General features: G+C 38.3%; 1 protein-coding gene across 4 annotated transcripts in view; it reads right to left on the minus strand.

The window, feature by feature from the left end:
* LOC139467906 (protein FAM13A-like) overlaps positions 1-11,742 on the minus strand; it is a 95,498-nt gene extending 83,756 nt beyond the window's left edge. For 2 of the 4 annotated variants that reach the window (XM_071249463.1, XM_071249451.1), the window contains exon 1: positions 11,649-11,742. The gene's annotated coding sequence lies outside the window, so the exon portion shown is untranslated. Of the gene's footprint in view, positions 1-11,464; positions 11,548-11,640 lie in introns of those variants that run through there. The other 2 variants (XM_071249455.1, XM_071249454.1) reach the window with 2 other exon arrangements.
* Positions 11,743-14,950: the final 3,208 nt, after the last annotated feature.

Here is a 14,950-nt window from a genome sequence, read left to right on the forward strand (position 1 = left end):
TTGTACTGTCTGAATGCGTCTTTATTTTCTTTAATTCTTTAATTATCAAGAAATTCTGCCAATGACATTAACCAAATCTGAAGCACTCTTTAACTTTTAATCTATACAAACATTTACAACCCTTACAACTGTAATCACAATAGTTGGGACATTCAACCACTTGTTTCTACACAGACAAACTTTCTAAATGTTGCCATCATGATCAACCCATCTGAGACACTCACAGCTATCTCATTTGAATTCACAAATATTTTCACACAAAACAAACAGAATTTGCAATTAAGCTTCACACACTCAAAACCAAGAGCTGATCTCACCCTGAAATCAGATTTATCACTTCCCTATCATGCAATAGGGCAATAAGATACTGAATTTGGGCTGAAAAAATCTATAAAGAACATGATGAGATAGCATTAATCAGTCTTATCTACAGAAGAGGAACTTCAACTGGTTTGACTTGTGGCGGTGTGGCTCGGAATGCAGCTCGGCTTATAGGTAGCATTAGCGGCTCAGAAATTAGAGTAGCGGCAAAGAACAACACCTACTGGTGAGTGAGTGAGTGAGTGAGTGAGTGAGTGAGTGAGTGAGTGAGTGAGTTGCTTCGACAATGCTTTCACAAGGATTTCCATTATTCCATGGCATGACAGCATAATGTGGGAGGTAAGCCCAAAGTGATGCTGGCGGTAGATGTTTACCAATGTTGTGAACGATGTTCAATCATGATCGTTCACTCGTCACTCGTTAACACTGAAGACCCAGGTTGGATTCCCGACATTGGTACAATGTGTGAAGCCAATTTCTGGTGTCCCCTACCGTGATATTGCTGGAATATTGCTAAAAGAGGCATAAAATCTCACTCACTCACTCACTCAAGCAAATCAGTCCCCGTAATGCAGAGATGGGATTAAATCTGAACGATTTTAACAAAGCCACAGGCAACGGGAATGAATCATTGCTTTTGCTCACTTTTTCTCTGGAATTAATATCAAGCAAATCAGTCCCCGTAATGCAGAGATGGGATTAAATCTGAACGATTTTAACAAAGCCACAGGCAACAGGAATGAATCATTGCTTTTGCTCACTTTTTCTCTGGAATTAATAGAATGGAAATAACATACATCTTCCTCAAAGGACATTTTAATCTACAGACCAGGCCTCAAAGTTTAAATTTTTACCAAATAGACATATGGCTACAAGTATTTTTTTCCAGGTAGCCAATAGTAAAATCAAGAAGTCAAGCCAATATTGTAGGCAGCCAAAAGCATTTGAAATGATCTTTATCATTTATGATATGTACAAGTTACAGCACTAGTCTTGAAATTGTATCTTAATGGAAACGGAACTTGAATTTTGTTACTTGTGACTTCAACAATGATGCAATTTATGTTTCCATAAACTATATAGGTATATCCTCGCTTATCAAATGAGCATTGTCAACTAAAATAAAGTACCAATTAAATTTTGTTTTGTATTTTGGTTCATTGTCCACTTTAGAAGGAATTATTTGCGAGTACAATTATTAGCAGAGGTGTTTTCCAATATCAGCTGTTATTTATTTTTGGTGTCTACAGAAGTGTAGCAATAGAATTTAGTCGCCACAAGATATATTTCTAGATAGTCATTTGGCTACATCTGAATTTTAGACAGTAGACAAACTGAAATTTAGGCCGCATTGGCTACTGTTTTAGTTGCAACTTTGAGGCCTGTGGACTAGAACCCATACCCCCAGAAATAAAACAATGTCTTAACTTAGGATTACGACAACATGGACATGTTCCATTACATAATTCCTAACACTATATTATTATATAGTTTGTTAATGCTATGAACATCTTTCACATAATTCAAAGTACCGGTATTGTAAAGTGCTAGGGGTGTCATTGATTTGAGTACCGATATGTAAACCCAAAAATATCCTGATATATTGATTAATAATAACATTAATTATTCTGTATGTTAATAGACAAGATATGACCTCAATAGAATGGCAATTAATAAAACTGAATGCCACATATGAACTTGGATGATCCATTATATGTCTCAAATTGAATTTTCTGCCTTTTCATTGTCCATCAAAATCGTGGTAATATTAATAATAAATATTAACACAGACACATAGAGAACTAGACTCCACACACAACCAGTATGCTCAAAGCACAGTGATTAACTTAGTATTCATAATCATAAAAATGTGTAGATACAATGTCCACACTACAAATTTATCGGTACATCGATATGACGATATACAAATACATCCATCCCTAAGTTGCACTGAAATGTCATTTACCTTGACCACAGCTTGAAGCAGGGCAGAGATGTTCTTCGCTCTCAGTCTGTATGTAAAGTATACTCACTCCATGAGGCAGATTTGCTACATTTCTTCTTCTTGACAAACAAGGTAATCAGCATCGCCAGCCAGAGTAAATAATAATCCCTGAGACAACGGTCGACTTAATGGATTACAATAATCACAAAATAATCCCTTTATGCTAAATCACAATGGCGAACAAACATCCGCTGATCCACAAATGCCACAGAAATCAATGAAACATGCTTATCTTTGCCAGTGCTGAGTCTCGTCTGGACCGAAATGGACGACAGCCATAGAAATTGACATGAAACTGATCAGATTTATTGAAACCTATCACAGGCCTGCATAAAGCACAATAATCAGTTGTCACATGCACTAGAGAGGAAATTGAAAAGTCAGGTTTGGGAGGAAAATAGCCATTACAAGGATTAAAATGATTAGGAACACACATACACATCATTCACAGCTAAATTTCTTGGAATAGTCAAGTACATATCTACATGTTCGCTGAAGAATGAACCTTTCAGCTAAGACAATGTAATTATATGTTTGACGCAATAACCAGACCTCTTTTAGACATTAAGGGAATTCTTGGTTCCTTCATGTTTGCTGACCTCTTACATATTTCATTTCTAACATTGAGTCCTGACAAGGGTCAAGGGGTCCTTGTCATAGCCCTAATGTTACAAGACTGAGGGGAGTCCCCAGAATAAAATACTACAGGTGCACACCTCAAAGACTCCAGGACACACTTGATTTCAATTCATGGAATCTTAAGTTAAACCAGGTCCCTGCAAAGTGTAGAACATCCACAACTTCATCCAACAGTTTCCCCGAACAGTGAGCAGGCTGGGGTTTGTGCAACCTTTAACAAGATCAGCATTATTCCAGTCATGGCAGCTAGGTGACAATGGGAAGTTTACAGAGTGAGTGAGTTGGGTTTAACGCCATTTTTGACTGTATTAGTTATATCGCTGCATGTCAGCTTAATGTGTGAGGAAAGCCTGAAGTGATGCACGTCTCAGACGTTTACCACTTCGGTGAAACCTTCGAGCATGGGTATGGTGCTGACAAACCTAGAAACATCATCGAGTGGGACCAGGATTCGAACCCATAATCATAGGTTTCTGGTGTGCCCAAGGGACAGACACAGCGAATCGCTAGTGGTAGAGCATCTGTTCAGAGAGTAGAAGGTCAGTGGTTCTATCCATGGCCATGTCATACCAAATGATGTCGAAAGATGGTACTTGCTTTACCCTGCCTGGCGCTCAACATTATGGGATTTAATCAAAGACTGGTCAGCTCAGAGTCAGTGTACTGGGTCAGAGTGGGGTATCCATGTTAAACTGCAGCATGGTATCTCAGTGGGCTAGCACTATACAAACAACATTAGTCCGGACTACTACAAGCAGCCACACAGACACGCAGACGCACAGACACACAGACGCACGCATGCACACATCCACGCACATGTGCATGCACTTCGCTATATAAGTGAAATAATCTTGAACAACAAAACACCCCATTTCACCTCTCCCCATTCTTATCATCTGCATGTCTACCACAGCCAGATTACTGAAACAACACAACACCTACGGTTATAGATAGTCTGTCAATCAATCAACTTAAATTAGCAGAATGTTAATCTGCGTGCATCATGTTGTAATCGGAACTCTTGGCTCAGGAAGTGCAAGGCATCAGGACATATAACAAGGAATGTGACAACCACACTGAACTTACACAACTACAACTTGACTCCTGTCCAATAATCTCCACAATCTAACCATTAACTATTTCACGCTGTATGCCCAATCACAACCCAAGTCTACATCCCACCAAGTCCAGTGTGGCGCTGGGATCAGATTACATCATCACAATAATAAGGTGATCTCAACATAGTGAGCTGGTTCTCACTTGGAGATGGGCTGCCTTCTATCTCATATACCACAGTCAGGTATAGACTAATATAGACTTTTTCAAAAATATATATCTACAAAATAAAAAATAAGATCCAAATGGAGCACAGGACAATGCTTAATTTCAGGAGCTGAGGCAATCTAGATTTGCCAAATGTTTCTAGACTTGAGTTGGATTCCTTTTTTATTATATTCTCTGGGAAACAGAGATCAGGTAGTGATCCCATCACACAAAGCCATGTCAACACTACGACCATCGTAAACCCATGCTAAAGTATAGAGGTTACTATCATCTACATTTCCTATTTTCTTAAATTCAGAGGTCTTTGAACATTGAATACTCACAATACATTCAATAATGTAAAACTCATCATTAATGCCTTTTCGTCTTGATTGGTCCTGATATCAACTGTCTACAAGTCAACCTGACCAAACCTTCACATCATATACAGCTGACATGAATTAGGAATGTTTGACTTCCAGTTTGGGAAGTTGGACTCCCATGTGCAGCAGACTTGGGTTTGAATCATAACTGGCCTCTGAGCAGTCTCCATAAATAGCCGGAGGGATCAAGTAGAGTTGTGTCACATCATCACTGGGGATACCCAGAGTTTCAGAATTCCCATGAGGGGAATTGGACCAATTTCACCACCTGACACGGTTTTACTGGACAAAAGAGTATCACGTCCTATACACACACAAACTGAGAATAAAGCAAACAATAAACATTACGATCCTGGAGGAAGCGGAGGACTAGGTCTATCTGAATCATAAATCTAAAGCAAAATTACATATACCGTAATAACCAGGAACAAATATCCTCAGTTCAGTTCAGAGCGTCGGTGGTTGATTTTCTTCTATCATTTAAATCTCTCTCCTCCTCCCGAATAAATGGCTTATGGCTTCCAAACATGTGAATGAGTATGGTTTTATGCTGCTGTTAGCAATATTCCAGCAATAGCAAGGCAGAGGACACCAGAATGAGCTTCACCATTGCACCCATGTGGGGAATCGAACTCTGTACTGTGGTACAACGAGAGAGAGTTTTAACAACTAGGCTTTAATATTGTGTATGATATTGTGAAACAAATTTCCAATACACTGAAACATTCAACTGCGCCTTGCACCAAATCCAAAAGTGAGTGAATTTAATGCAGCTAAGCTCCTTTGAACAGCATTTTAACCCAGCTTTGCACAGTATTTCAGTCATATCATGGCATGTCAGCTTAATGTGGGAAACAAGCCCAAAGTCATGCAGGTCTTAATTGTTTAGCACTTTGGTGAAAGCCACAAGCAGGGGTATGGTGCTGATGGTGAACCGGGGTTCAACAGGTAGCAACGATGCACAGGGAAACCCGTGCTTTAGACAAGGCCATCTGTGTCCCCACATCCATAGGTGAAGAAAAGGTTTGACAAGGATGCAATATTTAGGTGAAGTGAAAGTACCATCATCAAGCACGTCACAGATTTTGGTACAGGAGCTGGCACAGATACATGAGGATGCTTGCTTGATAAAGTACTAGCATCTGTATCAAAATGCTGCTATGTCATTGAAAATACAGCTTCCAAATGTCACTTGAAGATACACATTCACAAGGATTTGTCACTGTGGCCACCAGAACATTGCAGAGATCGAACTTACCGTAGTGGCTAGTCCATGACTTACATAATTCAGGAAGTGGTGACATTCCTTGAGGAGTACCACTTTTACCATTAGCAGATCAGTTTTGAGGACAAGTGAAAATATTAATTAACATCTAACCCCGGTCACCACCACGAAGCATACAGTTCTTGGGACATTTTCGGCCCATGCAGCCCCACAAGGAGAGACAGATGCAGCCGTAGAAATTCAGGTTATTTCAAGACTTAGACTTAGACCAGTGGACATATGTAAACCTGATTTCACTAGTCCTCCAAGTTTGTGTCTAGTCCTGTTCGAACGAGACGTATACAATTAAATCCACCCTGGCAGTCTCAGTAAATAGTTCTGGGTTATACATGCACTTAACATGCTCGAGTAGCTGGTGAAGGAATTATTATGAATATCCTTAATTGAATACATGTATAAAAACATTTTCTGCTTGAGCTCAGCTTCCCAGTAAGATTGTGTCCCTACGGCTGTCAACTGCAAAATCACAATGCCCAACATACTGATTAATGAAAAGTCATGGTCCAATACTTTCTTGATTTAATATTGCAGGAGTCCAATGATTTACTTATGAATATGATACAACTCCAAATTTTACCCCAATGTTATGGTAGTTTTCGAAATACAGTAAACTACGGTTATAACAAACTCAAAGTTCGTTATAACCGTAGTTCGTTATAAGCATAGATACAGCATATATACAACAAATGGCCGGGACTAAAAAATAAGTTTGTTATATCGGTCAGTTCGTTATATGCGTGTTTGTTATAACCGTAGTTTACTGTAAAAGGGCATCCTCAGACCAGGGATCCTCTGGGCTTGCTTCCATGGTATTTGAATACAGGAGGGACGTCACGATTCGCCCATTGTAACGATACAGCGGTAGATAATTTTCACGATACAATACAATACGAGATACATGTAAATTTATATAGATAAGAAATGTTATTGAAATCGGTATCCATTTGTGCACGTATCCATTGATTTTTCTATTCGAATCAAAATGTCATCATATTTTCTGAATTTGACACATACGAAAACTTGTTAGTTTCTGACACTTGTTTGAATAAACAGAATCAACCTTTTCTAAGTATTATTTTACAAAATAATCTACTGATAGTGGTTAGAACACATAATTGTGAATGTGATATGTAAGTAAAAAGCTTGCTTCTAAATTTACACATAACAGGTCGGTATTGCTGTATCGAGATACATATCGTATCTTGACCTCAAAATCGAGATATGTATCGTGGGGTACCTGTATCATGACACCCCTAGAATACGGGGACTCAAATTTTCTTAACTTTTAACGCTGAGGTCACGAGTTTACCAAATAATGAACACCTTTTTAGGAGGAACAAAAACAAGTACTCTCTGTCAACAGACATCTGAGAGACAGCTGTTTGCATGTTAATGATTCAGTCAAGCCTTTCTGTTTTTTAGTGTTCTGGGCCTCTTGAATCACTGACGTGGAAAATCTGCCATGCTTGACATTAATTGGACTGTCCTGCCTCACTATGAGGTTGATATAGAAGCTCTTGATGCGGATCAATGTCACTAACGTTCCACACAGATACACATACAGTATTTGACGTAATAAGCGCTCAGGACACTTTCAAAAATTGAAATTGGGGTCTCTTATTAGATTATTAATTTTGGTGAAAAACAGAGTTGAAAGATAAATTTCATGGTATATGCTGACAGCCTGAAATGTTCATATGTATACCACAGATATATTTTTCCAGAATTTAATTGCCCATAATTAAGGGTGTTATAACACTCACCTGCGTGCTATATGTGAATAAATAAGTCTTGTGTACATTGATCATTCAGAAGGGGTGCTAATTGGGATTGTTCACTAGCCAATATATTAGCAAATATTGCCATGAGCGGGCCGATTATTACATCGAATACGGTATTCAGTGCTATGACAAGGAGTACTAACTATTATGGGTAACAACTTTTTGATCATACACATGATGCATACACATCATCTCATCAGGGCTGCTCCTTGCCCCTTCATCAGGTGAGTGACAGGCTGGGAGAACATGACCTATACATACACATGATGCATACACATCATCTCATCAGGGCTGCTCCTTGCCCCTTCATCAGGTGAGTGACAGGCTGGGAGAACATGACCTATACATACACATGATGCATACACATCATCTCATCAGGGCTGCTCCTTGCCCCTTCATCAGGTGAGTGACAGGCTGGGAGAACATGACCTATACATACACATGATGCATACACATCATCTCATCAGGGCTGCTCCTTGCCCCTTCATCAGGTGAGTGACAGGCTGGGAGAACATGACCTACACATACACATGATGCATACACATCATCTCATCAGGGCTGCTCCTTGCCCCTTCATCAGGTGAGTGACAGGCTGGGAGAACATGACCTACACATACACATGATGCATACACATCATCTCATCAGGGCTGCTCCTTGCCCCTTCATCAGGTGAGTGACAGGCTGGGAGAACATGACCTATACATACACATGATGCATACACATCATCTCATCAGGGCTGCTCCTTGCCCCTTCATCAGGAGAGTGACAGGCTGGGAGAACATGACCTACACATACACATGATGCATACACATCATCTCATCAGGGCTGCTCCTTGCCCCTTCATCAGGTGAGTGACAGGCTGGGAGAACATGACCTATACATACACATGATGCCAGATATAATTACATACTATTATTCTAATAAAGTAGAGATAATTTTTGGATAACAACTTCTTTAATACTGTAAAGGCTATGTTTCGGTATAGATCCTTATAACGTTGTCAAGCAAGGCTGAATAATGAGCATGGTGCAGAATATATATAGTAGGTGGAGGATTAACAGTAACAACAATTGCATATATCAGAGTGATTAATGTGAATAGATTAAATAACGAGAACAGAGGGTAAAACTGTGACAACATGATGGACAGAAAAGACGTGATGATGGTTTTCGTATGCAAAAGATTAAGAAAATGTTTGGCCCACAAACCTTCCAAAAGTAGATTTATTTCAAAATAAGGTGTCCATGTCCGTTGGAAAATGATTTTGATACACTTGCTGAAATAAATTACTTACTACTCGTTTAATGGCCTCCGGCGTTTTTGTCAGTCAAATGTCGCAAGATGTGTTGTAATTAGTGTTTCAAATTCACTACTAAAAACAGCCGCTATGAACGTGTGTCTACAGCTAGCTTTTCCTTTTGAACCTGTTCAGAAATATTTATTGTCAAGCTTTCATGTGATTTGACGTAACTATCTGTATTGCGATACATATCGAATCGTGACCATGTATCGTGATACATATCGTATCGTGACATTGCTGTATCATTTCATCCCTATCTACAATACAGGTTATGGTATTATAACATATACTTGCTAACCAGGCATGTGCACATTAGAATTCATGTACACACATGTGTATTGTTAGAGTAACATATAGTCTACAATATCTATTAAACAAAATTTATGTAATTGTTCGCTTTAAAAATCTAAGGCTGACTAAAATTGGCTAGACCTGACTATTCTCAATCATCTAGACTGGTTGGAAGCCTACCATTAAATTACATATCACTGTACTGATCATGATGCAAGACTGGTGCAGCATGTCTCCAAACAGCACTAAGGCCAAAATGAGCAGTAGCTGTATGTCTAAACAAGGCAGGTCACCTGACACAACATGTCATGTCCAAATTCAACACATTTTACAAATTCCAGGAATACCTAGTTAAAGCATTTGTTGTCACAATAAATCAAAACAACTATCTAGGTTTAACATGCTTACATGCCTTTCAATCACTCATATATACAACTTACTTTAATTCCCATCAATCAATTAACCTGAAACGTCAACCAGCCTACATAGATGGCTAAACTCATCCCCATTAGATACTGTTTTTATTACGAGAGTATTTCAAAACGTATCAAATGAGCGAAAGCGAGTTACATACATTTTGAAATAAACCAGTAATCAAAAGGATATATGTAACTGGGATGAGTGTGGTAACTTATTAATTACTCATTTAAAATTTTCACATTATTGAAAATTCAACATTGAAAAATGACGTTGGTGGTGTAATGGTTGTATATGATAACAACATTCATTTTAGCTGATGATTCGACCACAGACTGTTCTCTTAAAGCTCTGCACGCTAACGTCGAACCCATTCGACAGAGGTTTCACTTTCCGCCCATCTGATGTCGAACCCATTCAACAGGCGAATAGCATAACGACACCCCAAAATAAAAATCGTCATATCTATTTACCAAGAAGGCTTTGCGTAACATTTAAATTACGTATCACAAGCATAAATGCTCAGCTTGCTCAATATCAAAACTTTCAGTAATTTATTTACCTCCAAGGACAGTGCCCAACTTTCTTCAAGATGATTATAAGAAATGATATGATGCCAGTTATAAAATCATATTCATGATAGCATGATACGCTTAATCACTAAGTTAGAAATATGTGCATACAATGGAGAATCTAGCTTCAAACTCAGCTAAGTGTCGGCAAGTAGACTCACAAGGCCCGCTGGTTGAGTCTTGTCATGTCCACTGTGTGGTTTCCTACAAGTCAGGAGATGGTTTATATTTTATAAAATTGGTTGAAATTAGTGATAAGCTCAGGGCTAGAATTTGGCACCAGTACTCTAGGATTTGCCAAACTACCCATGCTTTTGACATAAATTTGGTTATAAGTGAGTCTCTGACCTCATTTAATGTCATGATGCTTGCACTACTACAATAAAAAAAATGAGATTCAGCATACTCTATTTCAAACTCATTTGTTCTCAAGTTCTGCGACAGATCACCGGCAACTGCCAAAACTCTTGACTTGATTCCAATAAAATTTGTCAACAATACATTCACACATAGTGAAGAAAGTTGCAGTGTCTATCGTAGAGTAGACGTTGAAGAGCACAGTTGCACAGTGCTAATGACACCCCCAATTCAAATGTCCAGCTGATGCCAAAAATATTTCATTCACACGTGATGTTTTTACACAATGTGTGATAAAGGTGCATTGTTCTGAACAGGCGTTCTCTTCACTGGTGAGTAATGAAAACATCAAAATGACCCAACAATATATAATTCAATGGATTTTCATTAGGCTAGTAGTTGAGGCTAGCAAACAAGTATTAACTTCTACCTGAATTAATGTATAAAACAGACAGGATTTCTAAACAAATCCAATGTTTTTACCTAACCAAATGGTGATACCCCCTGCACCTAAATATGTAATCAGCTGACCAGTAATAAATTAACCATTTCATTTATTACGATGTAGATCTAATACAAAATCAATTGAAAAAATATGCATATTTAACATTTAACATTTGGCATTTTGCTTATTCTATTCTATTATACATGTTTTCTGAAAGAAACAGAAGCATGTACAGACAGCAGCTTGGGTTGAATAAAATTCAAAGAACTACACAACCAAAAAATTCACACTCACAGCCGTACAAAATGAATTATGTACATACATGCGAGTGATAATAACATCATATATTACAGAATTAATATTCTAAAAATGGCTGGAATAATGTTGTCTAATTCTCATAAATACCTTGAGTTATTGCCAAGGTAAACGAGTTTCCCTCCATTCATGCAACTGCTTGGGCATGTTGCATGATGTTCGCCCAGTGGAGGTGTCACTACATTTAACCATTTTGTGTTTGGGTCTTCCTTAACAACACGATATAGACTGACGTTACAGCCAACAAAAACTATATGAAAACATACCTGCTTACCTTTTGAATAAATTATTCCGACAAAAGGCAGTATTCCTGTATAAACACAGAGAACAGATATCCCGACACAGCAAACAATTTTGTTTTCTCTGCAATTTCGAGGAAGGTCAAGGAATTTGGAGCGTTTCAGCCAATCACGTTCCTCGAAACAAACCAATTTTATTGTCAAACGGTGAAGAGGGAAAATGTTTACCCGTGTAATTTGGCCTACGGATGTTGTATGAATAAATTACCATTCGTTTCGCATTATCAGCACTTAGAGAAACACAACTTAAACCATAATTACACCAAACTTATGCACTGCCATTTGGAGTAATAGGGAGTAGACAGTTTTCGTTGGTTATTTTGTTTATTGAAACGGTGTACACACGCTTTCAGTAAAATAGGCATGGTAGTATGTACATTTATTATAAGGATAAGTGGGACAGTGGGTAAGCCTTGTTTTAAAAGCGTTTGCTCCAAGACGGGTTCGATTCCCAATATGGGTACAACGTGTGAAGCCCATTTCTGGTGTCCCCGACGTGATATTGGCAGAATGTTGCTAAAAGCGGCGTAAAACCATACCCACCCACTGTACGTATACATGTGGTTTCTCACGAAACCGTTATGCATATTGACTTACATAATGGACCCGCTGCCAAGGTGGCATATTCCAATCAGAGCGAATAGTCAATAAATCACACATGTCATCCCGGGAACACCTAATTATAGGTAATTAACAGCCGCAACCCACTAATGAGTGAATATCTAATTGCCTTTCTCCTATGTGATGACTGAGAACAGGTGTTTTTGAACTGCAGCATATAATAGGTATAAAGTAATCAGCTTGTAATAAATTAACCAATGTTATACAAAATCAGTTGCAAAATTATGCATATGTAACATGTAGCATATTGCTTATTATAAACATGTTTTCTGAAAGATCCGAATATTGAAACATGGAACAAATAGTTTGCTTGTTTTTGTTTAAAACACATGTTGTTCTAGTTTGGTTATGATGGTGTAGATGTCTGCCAAAAAAATAACTTTAAGCAGAGTATTGTCTCTTCTTAAAGTTATTTTTTTCAGACATCCAGACATAATATTTTATTGTCTCTGCTTTAAGTACACTAATTCAACCACTTCCTGTCCATACACTGGAACCTTGATAACTCGAAGTCCCGGGGCGAGTGAAACATTATCGAGGTATGCGTATTTCGAGACAAGCGGGATATCGAAATTAGTTTATACAGCGTTGATATCATTCCATCAAGTTCAATAATAGAACGAGTTATTTGAATTCGATTTAAGGTCTCACTTCATTTGGTGCGGACGCTTCATGTTTTAGACACAGGAACTCGGCGTGGGTGTGAAGCGTAGTACACACAGCATCACCTCGAGAGTTATCGTAAGGACTAATTCAACACATTGATCGAGGGAGCGTTGTCGGAGATAAATAAACAAGCAAGCAGTCCCGACTTGCACTGTTAGCGTGTGAAGGACATCTGTACTCAGTAACCCCAACACAAATAAAGTACAATTAACCCCCACCGCAGCCCTCAGATACACACTGTTAGACATTCGCTTGAAATTTAAACAATGCAACAACAAATATATTGTTCGTTAAAATCGTGACCCATTCAATTACCGTGAGTAAAACACGCTCACAATTTATTTTTTGGGTGGTGGTGGTGGTGGTGGTGGTGGGGGGGGGGGGGGGGGGGGGGGGTGTGTCTATCCAACCACACTGTGTGAGCTGATTTATTTGTGAAATACTGTTCAAAGTCAAAGCTCACAATTCGAGTTACTTTACAAGGGTGCATCAAAGTTTCAGGTATGTTCATACTTCATACAATTTCCCCAGTATGACTTTTGCTTTAGAACTTCTGAACATTTGGCTTCTAAAGAGCAATGTAATTACATATTTACATATTTTACATAATAATAATGACAAGAAGCTGGCTATAATTTTTAGATCTTATTTATCAAGAGAATGCAGCCTAACGATATTAACGGTAGTACCAGCATATAGCCCAAATGAAGCAAGTCTAGATTTTCACAGGTTCATGTTTTGAATCTCCCATCTCACCGAGGCTCCTTTTCAATTCAAAGGGATTTGTTTTTGTTTCTATCGAAATTTTGCGCCTGACGCTGAGAGTAAGAAACATGTCGTTTCATTGATAATTCTTACATCAACCGGTTTATTTCTTTTCACACATATACAAGACCGCCTAGTGGCCCTTATCCCATAAGGCGCTGTTATCGTCAAAATCTATTCTAAACTCTAAAACCACATGCAAAGTGTTACTATTTGTAAAAAATTGAATAATGACAATTAATTACGAGTTGTCATTTGAGACTTGCGAAGACAGAAATCTATTAAATGGGACTGAAATATACGTCCCATTCTTTGAGACAGACCGCCGTCAAACATATGTAATATTGCTGATTCCGGCATTATTTAAGCATTCAATCACATGCAGTCCCCCTTAACCTTATGACAATGTGACCCCGCTGTCCATAGTCGTTTCTTGTTTGCCAAAGAGACCACTGTAAATATCCTAATTCACTCGTACAATGGAATGGCTTTCTAAACTGAGGGGCCAAAGTATATGGAGCTTGTTTTTTTTTTATGTGCTGGAAATGAGAAAGAACTGTTGTTAAATTTGATTATGTCTCTTTAACCATCACTCATTCCTGCACCAGCCTGTAAAATATAATCTGTGGCTGGGTAATTGTGTGTGAAAATAAATTGGTTCAATGAAGACTGGGGTAAAAAATGACACACGCCCCCGCCATGTTTGAAATGTTGTAAACTTTTGCCGAAAAGAGCAAATGTATTCATTTTCAAAGGTAAGATGTCTATGATACCCATCAGCAGTTGTGTACTATGATAAAACATAAGTTTTAAAGTTTTATTATATCTTACAAATTATAACCATGTAGAAGTACTTCTTTGAGAGCTGACCTACCACCAGTGCAGTTCATTTTTTAATATAATATCGCTAACTTAGGATATTTTCAATTGAAAATCAAACACATGATAAAATCAGCCGAGAGGTAGTTTATTTTGTCCCTAAGTGTATTAACTTCCTTTACTTGTAAATACCGAGTGATAGAAAGGGTCGAAAAAAACTAAACTCGCGTCATATTTCATACTAAGTTTACCAGGCTTACTCATTTTACTACGCTTAGTAAAATCCAGCTATCATGTAAGGATAACAGTGCTATCCTTTCAACTACCAGGCTCGCTGACTTGGTTGATGCATGTCATCGTATCCCAATTGCGTGGATCGATGCTCATGATATTTATCACTGGATTG

The sequence above is a fragment of the Haliotis cracherodii genome, unplaced genomic scaffold, assembly GCF_022045235.1.
Source record: "Haliotis cracherodii isolate W230 unplaced genomic scaffold, xgHalCrac1.p SCAF_2, whole genome shotgun sequence".
Classification (NCBI taxonomy): domain Eukaryota; kingdom Metazoa; phylum Mollusca; class Gastropoda; order Lepetellida; family Haliotidae; genus Haliotis; species Haliotis cracherodii.